This window comes from Megalobrama amblycephala, linkage group LG3 (genome assembly GCF_018812025.1).
Source record: "Megalobrama amblycephala isolate DHTTF-2021 linkage group LG3, ASM1881202v1, whole genome shotgun sequence".
Lineage (NCBI taxonomy): Eukaryota > Metazoa > Chordata > Actinopteri > Cypriniformes > Xenocyprididae > Megalobrama > Megalobrama amblycephala.
In genome coordinates, this window is record NC_063046.1 from 55,595,606 (window position 1) to 55,614,931 (window position 19,326).

Consider the following 19,326-nt stretch of genomic DNA (forward strand, 5'->3'; position numbering starts at 1 on the left):
TCGTCTTCTTTTTGTGACAGACAGCCTCAAGCCAAGAAGCAAGAACAAGATCTGCTGTAGTATGTCCTCCATTGTTGTTTACTATATCGTTTTCTTCTTCGCGCGAGAATGACGTCGATCACTATTTTCCGGCTACACCACATTCAAGGGGGCGCTGTCGAGCCCCCCTGCCACGCCCGGGTACCAGCTTCTGTCCGGCTGTAATGGCTGCTGATTCTGACATGTGTGCAAAATTTCAAGAGTTTTTGAGCATGTTAAGGGCCCCAAAAACCCCAAAAACTTAGAAAAAAATAATAATAAATATAGCTGCGAGCAGCGATGACGGGCCAAAGCCCGGTGGCACTGCCACCCCGGTGGCTTCAGGTCAACTGTGCACAGCGGGCAATGGGCATTTAAAACGGTTAAACATAAAAGTACTATGTCAATATCACACCACATTTACTGCAGCAGCTTTTATGTCAAACTTCAGCCATGTTTTTAGTGTTTTTGGTCCTAACAGCATTTTATTAACTTTTAACCATTTCAACTACCAGAAGACTGCTATTACACTACAATTGTCCACTATAGATCAAGTTTTAGAATAACAAATATTTTCTTACATATATTTCCCTGTCAGCTTGCCTCCTTTAAGATGACAAATACATGATTTTTTTTTTACTCCTACTGCTACTACCTTATTAAATTTATACACATATTTCTTTCAAACCATATTAAAGGTGCCCAAGAATGCTTTTTCACAAGATGTAATATAAATCTAAGGTGTCTCATGAATGTGTCTGTGAAGTTTCAGCTCAAAATACCCCATAGATTTTTTTAAATTAATTTTTTTAACTGCCTATTTTGGGGCATCATTAACTATGCACTGATTTACACTCGACGCCGCCCCTTTAAATGCTCACGCTCCCTGCCAAACGAGCTCTCGACTATATTACAGTGAATTTACAAAGTTCACACAGCTAATATAACCCTCAAATGGATCTTTACAAGATGTTCGTCATGCATGCTGTATGCATGCTTCGAATTATGTGAGTAAAGTATTTATTTGGATGTTAACGTTTTATTCTGAGTGAATTTGAGGCTATATGCTCTGTGGCTAACGGCTAATGCTACATTGTTGGAGAGATTTATAAAGAATGAAGTTGTGTTTATGCATTATACAGACTGCAAGTGTTTAAAAATGAAAATAGCGACGCTCTTGTCTCCGTGAATACAGTAATAAACGATGGTGACTTTAACCACATTTAACAGTACATTAGCAACATGCTAACGAAACATTTAGAAAGACAATTTACAAATATCACTAAAAATATCATGTTATCATGGATCATGTCAGTTATTATTGCTCCATCTGCCATTTTTCTCTATTGTTCTTGCTTGCTTACCTAGTCTGATGCTTCATCTGTGCACAGATCCAGACGTTACTGGCTTGTGTAATCCCTTAAACATGGGCTGGCACTATGCAAATATTGGGGCGTACACCCCGACTGTTACGTAACAGTCGGTGTTATGTTGAGATTCGCCTGTTTTTCGGAGGTCTTTTAAACAAATGAGATTTATATAAGAAGGAGGAAACAATGGAGTTTGAGACTCACTGTATGTCATTTCCATGTACTGAACTCTTGTTATTTAACTATGCCGAGGTAAATTCAATTTTTGAATCTAGGGCACCTTTAAGGCTGTGCGCTATAAGTAAATGTTGTGTTATACCAAACTATTATTTTAACATTGATTATATCATAATATTTACAAATAAATAACTACACACAAAATATTGCATTGTACCCTAAACAATGCAGTTTTATTTTCCAAGTTTTAAAGTTCATTAAAACTCATACAATGAAAACATAGAATCAATCCACTTTAATCAGTGCCTAACACAGCTATTTTGTCATTCGAACTTAAAAAAAAAAAAGGACTAACAGTTTTCTTATCTTTTTACTGATCTGAAGTATAGTACCTTCATTTTGAATTCATCCAGGTTCAATTACTAAACATACAATCGTAATTTAATTTAAATCAAACAATGAGTGCAAAATATCATCCTAATCTGCCATGTCTGTGTTTTTTCTCAGACAAACCCTAAAAAAAATTCTAGAGCAAATTACATACTGTTATTTGTGCAAATTCCACCGTGCTCTGAGAAATCTAATTTAGCCTTAATGCGAATGTCTGTGATTGCTGATGTTGTATCCACCTTATTCCAACGCCCCACGACGCTTTGCACGAATTATGGGAGTAATTTCCGTTAAACTGTAAACAGTCAGTGATAGACACTATGATCTTTTTAAACTTGGTACAATAAGATGACAGTATTCTACTCACCCTTCAACCAATGAACAATAAATGGATATTTAAAAGTGTGAAAGCATCAACAACGTAATTTCAACAAGCCATGTAAAGGTGTGATTTTTTCCACAGCAATAACGGATGGGTTGAACATATGCTATAGTGATATATATATGCATTATGTAATACATTGCCTTAATAAAAAAGGTCATGAACTTCAGCATTGTGTGATACTATTTCAAAGTGATTTCCATTTTAATAAATTGTATTTACCTGTGAAACAAACCTGGAAAGAGACGTGAGGCTTTGAGGAGATTCTTTGTGCATTCCAGTGAATTATTAATGGGATGTATTGTAAATTATATAGAGAGAACAGACCACAAATGTACAGTATATGCTGTCCTTTTTCATACTATTACAGCAGTATGCAAAGAGACAAAATAAAATATTCTGGAGGATAAAAAGCAGCTGCTGAAAAGAGCTCTTGCCATAGATATTTTTGTTATAACATATTACAATACCAAGCGTTATGTCATTCTCATGATGTCTGAAAATAAAACATGAAAGAAATTGACAGCTGATTCAGTCAAGCTGACAGATAAGCTTTAATTGTAGGGCAACCATATGATTTGAAACGATAAGTTTCAGTTTTTTTGAATGGAAGTTCACCAAACCGGAAGTGGAACCCGTAATTTGAAACGCAGTAGGCTAGTCAGGAATAAGGCTAGTCAATAATCCTCACACTTTATGTTTTTGACCTCCCTGAGCTGTTGTTTGTGCCCCAATCTTATGCAACAAAAGCATGCTTTTGCAGTGTGTTTTTATATTTGAATTAACCCTAATTATCAAACTAATAATGTAATAATATGTTGTCAGTGGCCTACAAATGAACTGGCCTGATTAGCTGCTTCAGATGTATTTGAGTAAGGGTTGGGAATAAACTCTTAAGCACAGTGAGTCTGCAATAAAAGGGTTAAATAACTGATCAAGGCTGTAAAACTCTCTCTGTCTCTCACTTTCACTCACACACACACACACACACACACACACACACACACACACACACACACACACACACACACACACACACACACACACACACACACACACACACACACACACACACACACACACACAGACACACACACACACACACACACACACACACACACACACACACACACACACACAGAGGGAGGGGGTAGGGGGACTGCCACAGCCAAACCGTTCGAGATATCAAAAATCCGCTGGCAATTTTTCATCATCAATGTCTTGACTTCATGCTGACCAAGTTTGTTGGTGATCGGATTAATCGCCTAGGAGGAGTATATCAAATTCCAGAGCATGTGTTTTTCAAACAACCCATAATAGCTTACTTCCTGTTTAGGTGACGTATAACTTAGAGTACGAAAGTTGTTTGGACCGAAGATGTCTATATGTGTACTGAGTTTTATACTTATATGTGCAAGCGTGTTTGATATATAGACCAAAATTTCAGACCCTGTTCAAGGGGGCGCTGTCGAGCCCTCCTGCCACGCCCAGGTACCAGCTTCAGCCCGGCCCTGGTGGCCGCGGGTTCCAATGTATGTGCAAAGTTTCATGAGTTTTCGAGCATGGTAAGGGCCCCAAAAATGCCCGAATAGTCGGAAAAAAAATAATAATAAATATAGCTGCGAGCAGCGATGACGGGCCAAAGCCCGGTGGCACCGCCACCCCTGTGGCTTCAGGGCAACTGTGCATGGTGGGCAATGGGCATTTAAAACAGTTAAGCATAAAAGGACTGTCAAATTCACTCCACATTTACTGCACTGCAAGGTAGCGCTATAGAGCCCCTCCTCCCTGCCCGTTTCTAAGGCTTTGCCCATGTCTACTGGCTAACAATCCTGATGTGTGTGTAGAGTTTCAAACAATTTGAAGCATGCTAAGAGTCTCAAAAGCATTCAAAACCAATATAAAAGTTTGATGCGTTGCCAAGGCAACTGTGTTTGCGATATCACAATTCTTTTCAAAGGTCTACATCTGACATGTTTTGACATTATTTAAATGAAGTTTGAAGCAAATAGGGTAAACATAAGATGGTGATCTCAAAGCATGCTGAAAGTAACACATTTCCTGCTGCCAGTTGGTGGCGCTATAACTTTGACTCACAATAGTCACATCTATGTGATCAGCCTTGTAGAACGAAGACACAGCCGAAGATTCATCAAAATCAATTAATGTATGCAGAAGTTATAACACTTTGTTTCCCTTTTCTTGCTATTAATTTGTTGCCTCGCCACGGCCAAACCATTTGAGATATCCAAAATCCGTTTGCAATTAAACAACTTCAATGTATTAGCACCAAGTAAAAAAAGTTTGGTGTAAATTGTATAAACCCTGTTGGAGTAGTAGTATTAAATTCAAAGCCTGTTTTTTCAAAAAATTAACATTCAAACCAAAATAGCTGACTTCCTGTTGGTTGGAGCTAATGAATGTAAATTAGAAAATTGTCCGGCTTGATGAGAACAATATGTGTACCGAGTTTGGTGACTGTAGGAAAAACTAACCCCCCCACTTTTGTCAAAAGGTGGCGCTACTGAGCCCCTCCACCACGCCCATTTCTATGGCTTTGTCCATGTATACTGGTTGACAATATTGATGTGTGTATCGAGTTTCATGCAATTTGAAGGATGTTAAGAGCCTCAAAAACACTAAAGAATATTATTAAAGTTTGATGTGTTGCCATGGCAACAATATTTAAAATATCAAGAATCCTGTCACATTTCTACATCTGCTGTGTATTGACATTACACTGATGAAGTTTGAAGCAAATCAGGTAAACATAACAGAGTGAACTCAATGCATTTTGAAAGTGACACACTTCTTGCTGCCAGTTGGTGGCGCTATAATTTTGACTCACAATAGTCACATCCATGTGATCAGATTCCTATAACGAACACACCGCTGAAGTTTCATAAACATCAGTCAATGTATGCAGAAGTTATAACACACTTCCTGTTTCCCTTTTCTCGCCATAAATTCGTTGCCTCGCCACGGCCAAACCATTCGAGATATCAAAAATCCGCTGGCAATTTTTCATCATCAATGTCTTGACTTCATGCTGACCGAGTTTGGTGGTGATCGGATTAATCGCCTAGGAGGAGTATATCAAATTCTAGAGCATGTGTTTTTCAAACAACCCGTAATAGCTTACTTCCTGTTGAGGTGACGTATAACTTAGAGTACGAAAGTTGTTTGGCCCGATGATGTCTATATGTGTACTGAGTTTTATACTTATATGTGCAAGCGTGTTTGATATATAGACCAAAATTTCGGAACCTGTTCAAGGGGGCGCTGTCGAGCCCTCCTGCCACGCCCGGGTACCAGCTTCTGCCCGGCCCTGATGGCCGCGGGTTCCAATGTATGTGCAAAGTTTCATGAGTTTTCGGGCATGGTAAGGGCCACAAAAATGGCTGAATAGTCGGGAAAAAAAAAAATAAATAAATATAGCTGCGAGCAGCGATGACGGGCCAAAGCCCGGTGGCACCGCCACCCCGGTGTCTTCAGGGCAACTGTGCACGGCGGGCAATGGGCATTTAAAACGGTTAAACATTAACGGACCATGTCAATTTTACACCACATTTACTGCAGCAGCTTTTACTTCAGCCAAGTTTTTAGTGTTTTTGGTCCAAACAGCATATTATTAACTTTGAACAATTTCAACTGCCAGAAGACTGCTATTACACTACAATTTTCCACTTTAGATCAAGTTTTAGAATAACAAATATTTTCTTACATATATTTCCCTGTCAGTTTGCCTCCTTTAAGATGAAAAATACATGATTTTTTATTTTTTTTACTCCTACTGCCAATACCTTATTAAATTCATACACATATTTCTTTCAAACCATATTAAGGCTGTGCACTATAAGTAAATGTGTTATACCAAACTATTATTTTGAAATTGATTATATCATAATATTTACAAATAAATAACTACACACAAAATATTGCATTGTACCCTAAACAATGCAATTTTATTTTCCAAGTTTTACAGTACATTAAAACTCATGCAATGAAAACATAGAATCAATCCGCTTTATTCAGTGCCTAACACAGCTATTTTGTCATTCAAACTTAGAAAAAGACAAAGACTGACAGTTTTTTTTATCTTTTTACTGATCTGAAATATAGTACCTTCATTTTGAATTAATTCAGGTTCAATTACTAAACATTCAATAGTAATTTAATTTAAATCAAACAATGAGTGCAAAATATCATCCTACTCTGCCATGTCTGTTTTTTCTCAGACAAACCCTAAAAAATTCTAGAGTAAATTACATACTATTATTTGTGCAAACTTCACCGTGCTCTGAGAAATCTAATTTAGCCTTAATGTGAATGTCTGTGATTGCTGATGTTGTATCCACCTTATTCCAACGCCCATGACGCTTTGCATGAATTATGGCAGTAATTTACGTTAAGCTGTAAACAGTCAGTGATAGACACTATGAACACAGTAATGCGTTTTATTTTTAAACTGGGTACAATGAGATGACATTATTCTACTCACCCTTCAACCAACAAACAATAAATGGACATTTAAAAGTGTGAAAGCATCAACAAGGTAATTTCAACAGGCCATGAAAAGGTGTGATTCTTTCCACAGCAATAATGGATGGGTTGAACATATGCTATAGTGATATATATGCATTATGTAATACGTTGCCTTAATAAAAATGTTCATGAACTTCAGCATTGTGTGATACTATTTCAAAGTGATTTCCATTTTAATAAATTGTATTTACCCACCTGGAAAGAGACGTGAGGCTTTGAGGAGATTCTTTGTGCATTCCAGTGAATTATTAATGGGATGTATTGTAAATTATATAGAGAGAACAGACCACAAATGTGCAGTATATGCTGTCCTTTTTCATACTATTACAGCAGTATGCAAAGAGACAAAATAAAATATTCTGGAGGATAGAACACAGCTGCTGAAAAGAGCTCTTGCCATAGATATTTTTGTTATAACATGTTATATTACAATACCAAGCGTTATGTAATTCTCATGATGTCTGAAAATAAAACATGAAAGAAAAAGTGACAGTTTATGTTTTTGACCTCCCTGAGCTGTTGTTTGTGCCCCAATCTTATGCACCAAAAGCATGCTTTTGCAGTGTGTTTTTATATTTGAATTAACCCTAATTATCAAACTAATAATGTAATAATATGTTGTCAGTGGCCTACAGATAAACTGGCCTGATTAGCTGCATCAGATGTGTTTGAGTAAGGGTTGAGAATAAACTCTTAAGCACAGTGAGGCTGTAAAACTCTCTCTCTCACTTTCACTCAAACACACACACACACACACACACACACACAGAGAGAGGGGGGTAGGGGGACTGAGACCCTACGTCTAAGAGAGCTTATGTGTGTGCGTAAGAATGTTTGAAAATCCACATTTAAACCAAAATATCTGACTTCCTGTTGGTCAGAGCTAATGACTGTAAATGAGAAAGTTGTCCAGTTTAATGAGAACAATAAGTGTAATGAGTTTGGTGACTGTAGGTTAAACAAAACCCCCCACTTTTGTCAAAAGGTGGCGCTGCAGAGCCCCTGCTCCCCGCCCATTTCTAAGGCTTTGTCCATATCTACTGTATGACAATAATGATATGTGTGTCGAGTTTCATCCAATTTGAAGCATGTTAACGGCTTCAAAAACACCCAAGAATATTATAAAAGTTTGACGTGTTGCCAAGGCAACTATGTTTGAGATATAACAATTCTTTTCAAAGGTCTACATCTGCCATGTTTTGACATTATTGTGGTGAAGTTTGAAGCACATGGGATAAAAATAAGATGGTGATCTCAAAGAATTTTGAAAGTGACATGCTTCCTGCTGCCAGTTGGTGGCAGTATAACTTTGACTCACAATAGTCACATCCATGTGATCGGAATATTACAACCAACACACTCGTGAAGTTTCATAAAGATCAATCAATGTATGCAGAAGTTATAACACATTTCCTGTTTCCCTTTTCTCGCCATAAATTCGTTGCCTCGCCACGGCCAAACCGTTCGAGATATCAAAAATCCGCTGGCAATTTTTCATCATCAATGTCTTTACTTCATGCTGACCAAGTTTGGTGGTGATCGGATTAATCGCCTAGGAGGAGTATATCAAATTCCAGAGCATGTGTTTTTCAAACAACCCGTAATAGCTGACTTCCTGTTGAGGTGACGTATAACTTAGAGTACGAAAGTTGTTTGGCCCGATGATGTCTATATGTGTACTGAGTTTTATACTTATATGTGCAAGCGTGTTTGATATATAGACCAAAATTTCGGAACCTGTTCAAGGGGGCGCTGTCGAGCCCTCCTGCCACGCCCGGGTACCAGCTTCTGCCCGGCCCTGATGGCCGCGGGTTCCAATGTATGTGCAAAGTTTCATGAGTTTTCGAGCATGGTAAGGGCCCCAAAAATGCCCGAATAGTCGGAAAAAAATAAATAAATAAATATAGCTGCGAGCAGCGATGACGGGCCAAAGCCCGGTGGCACCGCCACCCCGGTAGCTTCAGGTCAACTGTGCACAGCGGGCAATGGGCATTTAAAATGGTTAAACATAAAAGTACTATGTCAATATCACACCACATTTACTGCAGCAGCTTTTACTTCAAACTTCAGCCATGTTTTTAGTGCTTTTGGTCCAAACAGCATATTATTAACTTTTAACCATTTCAACTACCAGAAGACAGCTATTACACAACAATTGTCCACTATAGATCAAGTTTTAGAATAACAAATATTTTCGTACATATATTTCCCTGTCAGCTTGCCTCCTTTAAGATGACAAATACATGATTTTTTTTTTTTTTACTCCTACTGCTACTACCTTATTAAATTTATACACATATTTCTTTCAAACCATATTAAGGCTGTGCACTATAAGTAAATGTTGTGTTATACCAAACTATTATTTTAACATTGATTATATCATAATATTTACAAATAAATAACTACACACAAAATATTGCATTGTACCCTAAACAATGCAGTTTTATTTTCCAAGTTTTAAAGTTCATTAAAACTCATACAATGAAAACATAGAATCAATCCACTTTAATCAGTGCCTAACACAGCTATTTTGTCATTTGAACTTAAAAAAAAACAAAGACTAACAGTTTTCTTATCTTTTTACTGATCTGAAGTATAGTACCTTCATTTTGAATTCATCCAGGTTCAATTACTAAACATACAATCGTAATTTAATTTAAATCAAACAATGAGTGCAAAATATCATCCTAATCTGCCATGTCTGTGTTTTTTCTCAGACAAACCCTAAAAAAATTCTAGAGCAAATTACATACTGTTATTTGTGCAAACTTCACCGTGGTCTGAGAAATCTAATTTAGCCTTAATGCGAATGTCTGTGATTGCTGATGTTGTATCCACCTTATTCCAACGCCCCACTATGCTTTGCACGAATTATGGAAGTAATTTCCGTTAAACTGTAAACAGTCAGTGATAGACACTATGATCTTTTTAAACTGGGTACAATAAGATGACATTATTCTACTCACCCTTCAACCAATGAACAATAAATGGACATTTAAAAGTGTGAAAGCATCAACAACGTAATTTCAACAAGCCATGTAAAGGTGTGATTTTTTTCCACAGCAATAACGGATGGGTTGAACATATGCTATAGTGATATATATATGCATTATGTAATACATTGCCTTAATAAAAAAGGTCATGAACTTCAGCATTGTGTGATACCTGTGAAACAAACCTGGAAAGAGACGTGAGGCTTTGAGGAGATTCTTTGTGCATTCCAGTGAATTATTAATGGGATGTATTGTAAATTATATAGAGAGAACAGACCACAAATGTACAGTATATGCTGTCCTTTTTCATACTATTACAGCAGTATGCAAAGAGACAAAATAAAATATTCTGGAGGATAGAAAGCAGCTGCTGAAAAGAGCTCTTGCCATAGATATTTTTGTTATAACATATTACAATACCAAGCGTTATGTCATTCTCATGATGTCTGAAAATAAAACATGAAAGAAATTGACAGCTGATTCAGTCAAGCTGACAGATAAGCTTTAATTGTAGGGCAACCATATGATTTGAAACGATAAGTTTCAGTTTTTTTGAAAGGAAGTTCACCAAACCGGAAGTGGAACCCGTAATTTGAAACGCAGTAGGATAGTCAGGAATAAGGCTAGTCAATAATCCTCACACTTCATATTTTTGACCTCCCTGAGCTGTTGTTTGTGCCCAAATCTTATGCACCAAAAGCATGCTTTTGCAGTGTGTTTTTATATTTGAATTAACCCTAATTATCAAACTAATAATATAATAATATGTTGTCAGTGGCCTACAAATGAACTGGCCTGATTAGCTGCTTCAGATGTGTTTGAGTAAGGGTTGGAAATAAACTCTTAAGCACAGTGAGTCTGCAATAAAAGGCTGTAAAACTCTCTCTGTCTCTCTGTCTCTCACTTTCACTCACTCACACACACACACACACACACACACACACACACACACACACACACACACACACACACACACACACAGAGGGTGGGGGTAGGGGGACTGAGACCCTACGTCTAAGAGAGCTTAAGTATGTGCGTAAGAATGTTTGAAAAATCCACATTTAAACCAAAATATCTGACTTCCTGTTGGTCAGAGCTAATGACTGTAAATGAGAAAGCTGTCCAGTTTAATGAGAACAATAAGTGCACCGAGTTTGGTGACTGTAGGTTAAACTAAACCCCCCACTTTTGTCAAAAGGTGGCGCTGCAGAGCCCCTGCTCCCCGCCCGTTTCTAAGGCTTTGTCCATATCTACTGTATGACAATAATGATATGTGTGTCGAGTTTCATCCAATTTGAAGCATGTTAACGGCTTCAAAAACGCCAAAGAATATTATAAAAGTTTGACGTGTTGCCAAGGCAACTATGTTTGAGATATCACAATTCTTTTCAAAGGTCTACATCTGCCATGTTTTGACATTATTGTGGTGAAGTTTGAAGCAAATCGGATAAAAATAAAATGGTGATCTCAAAGCATTTTGAAAGTGACACGCTTCCTGCTGCCAGTTGGTGGCAGTATAACTTTGACTCACAATAGTCACATCCATGTGATCAGACTCCTATAACGAACACACCGCTGAAGTTTCATAAACATCAATCAATGTATGCAGAAGTTATAACACACTTCCTGTTTCCCTTTTCTCGCCATAAATTTGTTGCCTCGCCACGGCCAAACCGTTCGAGATATCAAAAATCAATGTCTTGACTTCATGCTGACCAAGTTTGGTAGTGATCGGAATAATCTCCTAGGAGGAGTATATCAAATTCCAGAGCATGCGTTTTTCAAGCAACCCGTAATAACTGACTTCCTGTTCAGGTGGCGTTTAACTTAGAGTACGAAAGTTGTTTGGCCCGATGAGGTCTATATGTGTACCGAGTTTTATACTTGTATGTGCAAGCGTGTTTGATATATAGACCATGTTTTCAGACCCCATTCAAGGGGGCGCTCTCGAGCCCCCCTGCCACGCCCGGGTACCAGCTTCTGCCCGGCCCTGTTGGCCGCGGATTCCAATGTGTGTGCAAATTTTCAAGAGTTTTCGAGCATGGTAAGGGCCCCAAAAATGCCCGAATAGTCGAAAAAAAAAAAAAAATAATAATAATAATAATAATCCTAAAGAAAACAAAAGGGCCTTCATCCCCTTACAGGGCTTTGGCCCTAATAATCCTAAAGAAAACAATAGGGCCTTCAGCCCCTTGGGCTTTGGCCCTAAATATAGCTGCGAGCAGCGATGACGGGCCAAAGCCCGGTGGCACCGCCACCCCGGTGGCTTCAGGTCAACTGTGTACGGCGGGCAATGTGCATTTAAAACGGTTAAACATAAAAGGACTATGTCAATTTCAAACCACATTTACTGCAGAGGCTGATGCTCCTATGATGACAAACCACAAAAGCCACATGCATGAGATCACTTTCATGTCACAGAATGTTATAAGTCTATTTCAAATTAGTGCAGAATATCATCATAATCTTAAATGTCTGGGTTTTTTCTCATTGCGAGTTCAGGCTGCATGATTTTAGCCCCGATTTTAGCTCGCAGACAGGTTTTGTGAAATTGCAGACAAATGCCCGAAATCACAGGCAAATCGGTGCTCTGTTACGCGAGTGATCTGTTACAGTCTCCCCAACCATTTCCTCCTCCATATTCTTCTTTTCTTTTTCTTGTTTTCGCTGAAAATCAGCACACAGGCCATTCATATTGCTAGCTTCTTGCGGGTTACCGTTTTTAATACTAAACCCAGTGTCACTTGAGAACTCCGGTCTTGCATGCGTGATATTGCGTTGTTTCCTTGTCACATCTCCCGTGGGTTTGGTTGTGAAACGTAGTTTAAGTGCCAGACAGTTGTCTGCGATTCTTCCTATTCTAAATTCATACAGTGTGAAACCTTCTGTCGCCGATCCATCATGCATTTTGAACACAACAGCGACTGAATGCTGGCCAAGATAGTCATGCAGTGTGAAAAGAACAGTGACCCGACTACTTTGAAAATCGTGCAGTCTGAACTCAGCTTCAGACAACCCCTATAAAAATTATAGACCAAATTATATACTGTTATTTGTGCAAACTCCACAGTGCTCTGAAATAACTAATCCAGCCAAAATGTGAATCTGTGATTGCTGATGTTGTATAATCCTCATACTTCTATTCATGTGTTTTTTTGACCTCCCTGAGCTGTTGCTTGTGCACCAATCTTATGCACCAAAAGCATGCATTCATTTAATTTTAATATGTGTGGTATAAGAAAAAAAAATAAAATGAATAAAAAAAAAAAAAATAAATAAAGCCAAATCACAGAACCTGCAAAGACAATTTTAATTTCAAGTCTCAGGTAATAATAAGGTTCATGTCTAGATTTTTCTGCTCACTTATGCAAGTTTATTTTAAACAGCCACTTATATAATCATGTGAAATTTTACTGAAACAGGGGTTTTTAATAAATTTGAATTATATCAATAAATAAATAATTCAAAAATTCTAATTGTAATTGTTAAAAATAATTAACTCAAACAATATTTCGAAAAAATTAAGATTGTAATGTACACATACGCATGCACAGAGAGAGAAAAAGATATACATAGACAGTGACACAGACATAGACCCACACACAGACACCCCCCCTCCCCCCAACCACACACACACCCGAATGAACCTGAGGTAGCATGGGGGAGGAGAGAGAGAGAGGGAGAGAGACTGAGACAGACTGAGAAGATCATTTTAAACAAACAAACAAACAAAAAAATCTTAATTGTGACAAAGTAGTCTTTGATAATTTTTTAAATATACCTGCACAAACAGTATATAAAAACAAAATCTATGTTCTATATATATATATAATCAACTTGATTATATGTGTTTGACTTATCCAACCCTGTTTAAAAATAGGTAGATGCTGCCCTCTAGTTGTTACTCTATGTATGACATTAATTATATTTGATTGAAAAAATTGATTAATCTGCCTACTGCCTAAGTTTTTTTAATTGGAAAAAAATAATAAATTGTGTTTATTTCAAACATCTGTATTATTCTATATATAAATTAATTGTGTATAATGTTTTTTTTATAGAAAATATGAGTCATTCCATTTCCCTTTTTTGATATTACTTCAAAATATTACCATGGCAAGACGGTTCAAGATCCATTATCCGTTCTCAATTTAACATCTTCAATGTCTTAGCAACATGGTAAAAAATGTTTGGTCTGGATTGAATAAACCCCCCTAGAAGTAGTAGTTTAAAATTCAGAGCCTGTTTAGTCAAAAAATCCACATTCAAACCAATATAGCAGATTTCCTGTTGGTCGGAGCTAATGACTGTAAATTAGAAAATTGTCCAGGTTAATGAGAAGAATAAGTGTACCGAGTTTGGTGACTGTAGGTTAACCTAATCCCCCCACTTTTGTCAAAAGGTGGCGCTATAGAGGCCCTTCTCCCCGCCCGTTTCTATGGTTTTGCCCATGTCTACTGGTTGATATTTCTGATGTGTGCATTGAGTTTCATGCAATTTGAAGCATGTTAAGAGTTTCAAAAGCTTCCAAAACAAATATTAAAGTTTGATGTGTTGCCATGGCAACAGTGTTTGTGACATCACTATTCTTTTCAAAGGTCTACATTCACCATGTCTTAACATTATTCTGGTGAAGTTTGAAGCAAATCGGATAAAAATAAGATGGTGATCTCAAAGCATTTTGAAAGTGACACACTTCCTGCTGCCAGTTGGTGGCGCTATGACTTTGACTCACAATAGACACATCCATGTGATCGGACTACTACAACCAACACACTTGTGAAGTTTCATAAAGATCAATCAATGTATGCAGAAGTTATAACACACTTCCTGTTTCCCTTTTCTCACCATAAATTTGTTGCCTCGCGACGGCCAAACCGTTCGAGATATCAAAAATCCGCTGGCAATTTTTCATCATCGATGTCTTGACTTCATGCTGACCGAGTTTGATGGCGATCGGATTAATCGTCTAGGAGGAGTATATCAAATTCCAGATCATGCGTTTTTCAAACAACCCATAATAGCTGACTTCCTGTTGAGGTGACGTATAACTTAGAGCACGAAAGTTGTTCGGCCCGATGAGGTCTATATGTGTACCGAGTTTTATACTTGTATGTGCAAGCGTGTTTGATATATGGACCATGTTTTCGGACCCCATTCAAGGGGGCGCTGTCGAGCCCCCCTGCCACGCCCAGGTACCAGCTTCTGTCCGGCTGTAATGGCCGCAGGTTCTGACCCGTGTGCAAAATTTCAAGAGTTTTTGAGCATGTTAAGGGCCCCAAAAAACCCCAAAACCTAAAAAAAAAAATAAAAAAAAAAAATAATAATAATAAATATAGCTGCGAGCAGCGATGGCGGGCCCAAGCCCGGTGGCACCGCCACCCCGGTGGCTTCAGGGCAACTGTGCACAGCGGGCAATAGGCACTTAAAACTGTTAAACATCAAAGGACTATGTCAAATTCACTCCACATTTACTGCACTACATTGTCCCACTATAGAGCCCCTCCTCCCTGCCCATTTTCAAAGGATTACATGTGCCTGTTACAACAGAGACACGGAGGCAGAGGTATAAAAGAATCCAGGTAAGTTTATTCACATAAAGCAGAGCACAGGGTGATGGTAAGCAGATAATGGATTCTTGAGAGATGAAGAGAATGTAATACTGTCCTGATTTTGTCTTGCAGATACGGATGAAGAGATGTGATGGAAGGAATCGGCGGAGACACTCACACACACAGGCAGGTAGGCACACAAGGGGAACTGGAGACGACGGAGATGGAGGAGACGACTGGAGCAGGTAAGTATGGTGTTTGGAGTCCTTAAGGTAAGCATACATATGTTGTAGTGCAAACGAGACCGGACAGTGAGTGTGTGTGAGTGTGGTGGCTTTGTAGTGGTGGTGATTGCAGTGCTGATGAGTCACAGGTGGCGGTGATCAGTATGCTGGTGATTGAGTGCGTGGGTAAGGGAGTGAGGTGGAACCTGACGTGTCTGTGACAGTGCCAAGTTTTAACATTATTCTGATGAATTTTGAAGCAAATCAGGTAAAAATAAGAGGGTGATCTCAATGTATGCTGAAAGTGACACATTTTCTGCTTCCAGTTGGTAGCGCTATGACTTTGAATCACAATAGTCACATCCATGTGATCAGCCTTGTACAACGAAGACTAAGCCGAAGTTTCATCAAAATCAATTAATGTATGCAGAAGTTATAACACTTTGTTCCCCTTTTCTTGCCATAAATTCGTTGCCTCGCCACGGCCAAACCGTTTGAGATATCCAAAATCCGTTTGCAATTAAACAACTTCAATGTGTTAGCAACAAGTTAAAAAAAGCTTGGTGTAAATTGGATAAACCCTGTAGGAGTAGTATTATAAAATTCATAGCCTGTTTTTTCAAAAAATTAACATTCAAACCAAAATAGCCGACTTCCTGTTGGTCGGAGCTAATGAATGTAAATTAGAAAATTGTCCGGCTTGATGAGAACAATATGTGTACCGAGTTTGGTGACTGTAGGAAAAACTAACCCCCCCACTTTTGTCAAAAGGTGGCGCTACTGAGCCCCTCCACCACGCCCATTTCTATGGCTTTGTCCATGTCTACTGGTTGACAATATTGATGTGTGTGTCGATTTTCATGCAATTTGAAGCATGTTAAGAGCCTCAAAAACACTCAAGAATATTATTAAAGTTTGATGTGTTGCCATGGCAACAATATTTCAAATATCAAAAATCCTGTCATAGGTCTACATCTGCTGTGTATTGACATTACACTGATGAAGTTTGAAGCAAATCAGGTAAAAATAAGAGGGTGATCTCAAAGCATTTCAAAAAGTGATACACTTCCTGCTGCCAGTTGGTGGCGCTATAACTTTGACTCACAATACTCACATCCATGTGATCAGACTACTACAACCAACACACTCGTGAAGTTTCATAAAGATCAATATATGTATGCAGACGTTATAACACATTTCCTGTTTCCTTTTTCTCGCCATAAATTCGTTGCCTCGCCACGGCCAAACCGTTCGAGATATCAAAAATCCGCTGGCAATTTTTAATCATCAGTGTCTTGACTTCATGCTGACCGAGTTTGGTGGCGATCGGATTAATCGCCTAGGAGGAGTATATCAAATTCCAGAGCATGCGTTTTTCAAACAACCCTTAATAGCTGACTTCCTGTTGGCGTGGCATTTAACTTAGAGCACGAAAGTTGTTCAGCCCGATGAGGTCTATATGTGTACCGAGTTTCATACTAATACGTGCAAGCGTGTTTAATATATGGACCAAATTTTCAGACTTTTTTCAAGGGGGCGCTGTCGAGCCCCCCTGCCACGCCCGGGTACCAGCCTCTGCGGCATCCTAATGGCCGCGGATTCCAATGTGTGTGCCAATTTTCAAGAGTTTTTGAGCATGTTAAGGCCCCCAAAAAGCCCCGGAAGACGGAAAAAAAAAAATAAATAAATAAATATAGCTGCGAGCAGCGATGGCGGGCCCAAGCCCGGTGGCACCGCCACCCCCGGTGGCTTCAGGGCAACTGTGCACAGCGGGCAATAGGCACTTAAAACGGTTAAACATCAAAGGACTATGTCAAATTCACTCCACATTTACTGCACTACAAGGTGCCACTATAGAGCCCCTCCTCCCTGCCCATTTTCAAAGGATTACATGTGCCAAGTTTTAACGTTATTCTGATGAATTTTGAAGCAAATCAGGTAAAAATAAGAGGGTGATCTCAATGTATGCTGAAAGTGACACATTTTCTGCTTCCAGTTGGTAGCGCTATGACTTTGAATCACAATAGTCACATCCATGTGATCAGCCTTGTACAACGAAGACTAAGCCGAAGTTTCATTAAAATCAATTAATGTATGCAGAAGTTATAACACTTTGTTTCCCTTTTCTTGCCATAAATTCGTTGCCTCACCACGGCCAAACCGTTTGAGATATCCAAAATCCGTTTGCAATTAAACAACTTCAATGTGTTAGCAACAAGTTAAAAAAAGCTTGGTGTAAATTGGATAAACCCTGTAGGAGTAGTAGTATAAAATTCATAGCCTGTTTTTTCAAAAAATTAACATTCAAACCAAAATAGCTGACTTCCTGTTGGTCGGAGCTAATGAATGTAAATTAGAAAATTGTCCGGCTTGATGAGAACAATATGTGTACCGAGTTTGGTGACTGTAGGAAAAACTAACCCCCCCACTTTTGTCAAAAGGTGGCGCTACTGAGCCCCTCCACCACGCCCATTTCTATGGCTTTGTCCATGTCTACTGGTTGACAATACTGATGTGTGTGTCGAGTTTCATGCAATTTGAAGCATGTTAAGAGCCTCAAAAACACTCAAGAATATTATTAAAGTTTGATGTGTTGCCATGGCAACAATATTTCAAATATCAAAAATCCTGTCATAGGTCTACATCTGCTGTGTATTGACATTACACTGATGAAGTTTGAAGCAAATCAGGTAAAAATAAGAGGGTGATCTCAAAGCATTTCAAAAAGTGATACACTTCCTGCTGCCAGTTGGTGGCGCTATAACTTTGACTCACAATACTCACATCCATGTGATCAGACTACTACAACCAACACACTCGTGAAGTTTCATAAAGATCAATATATGTATGCAGACGTTATAACACATTTCCTGTTTCCTTTTTCTCGCCATAAATTCGTTGCCTCGCCACGGCCAAACCGTTCGAGATATCAAAAATCCGCTGGCAATTTTTAATCATCAGTGTCTTGACTTCATGCTGACCGAGTTTGGTGGCGATCGGATTAATCGTCTAGGAGGAGTATATCAAATTCCAGAGCATGCGTTTTTCAAACAACCCTTAATAGCTGACTTCCTGTTGGCGTGGCATTTAACTTAGAGCACGAAAGTTGTTCAGCCCGATGAGGTCTATATGTGTACCGAGTTTCATACTAATACGTGCAAGCGTGTTTAATATATGGACCAAATTTTCAGACTTTTTTCAAGGGGGCGCTGTCGAGCCCCCCTGCCACGCCCGGGTACCAGCCTCTGCGGCGTCCTAATGGCCGCGGATTCCAATGTGTGTGCCAATTTTCAAGAGTTTTTGAGCATGTTAAGGCCCCCAAAAAGCCCCGGAAGACGGAAAAAAAAAAAAAAAAAATAATAAATATAGCTGCGAGCAGCGATGGCGGGCCCAAGCCCGGTGGCACCGCCACCCCGGTGGCTTCAGGGCAACTGTGCACAGCGGGCAATAGGCATTTAAAACGGTTAAACATCAAAGGACTATGTCAAATTCGCTCCACATTTACTGCACTACAAGGTGCTGCTATAGAGCCCCTCCTCCCTGCCCATTTTCAAAGTATTACATGTGCCAAGTTTTAACATTATTCTGATGAATTTTGAAGCAAATCAGGTAAAAATAAGAGGGTGATCTCAATGTATGCTAAAAGTGACACATTTTCTGCTTCCAGTTGGTGGC

General features: G+C 38.8%; 1 long non-coding RNA gene across 1 annotated transcript in view; it reads left to right on the forward strand.

The window, feature by feature from the left end:
- The first annotated feature begins 2,670 nt into the window (after nt 1–2,670).
- The window catches only part of LOC125265732, a 30,821-nt gene continuing 14,165 nt past the window's right edge, over nt 2,671–19,326 (forward strand). Inside the window, exon 1 of the long non-coding RNA XR_007184343.1 lies at nt 2,671–3,487. This is a non-coding gene — a long non-coding RNA (uncharacterized LOC125265732). The remainder of the gene's footprint in view (nt 3,488–19,326) is intronic.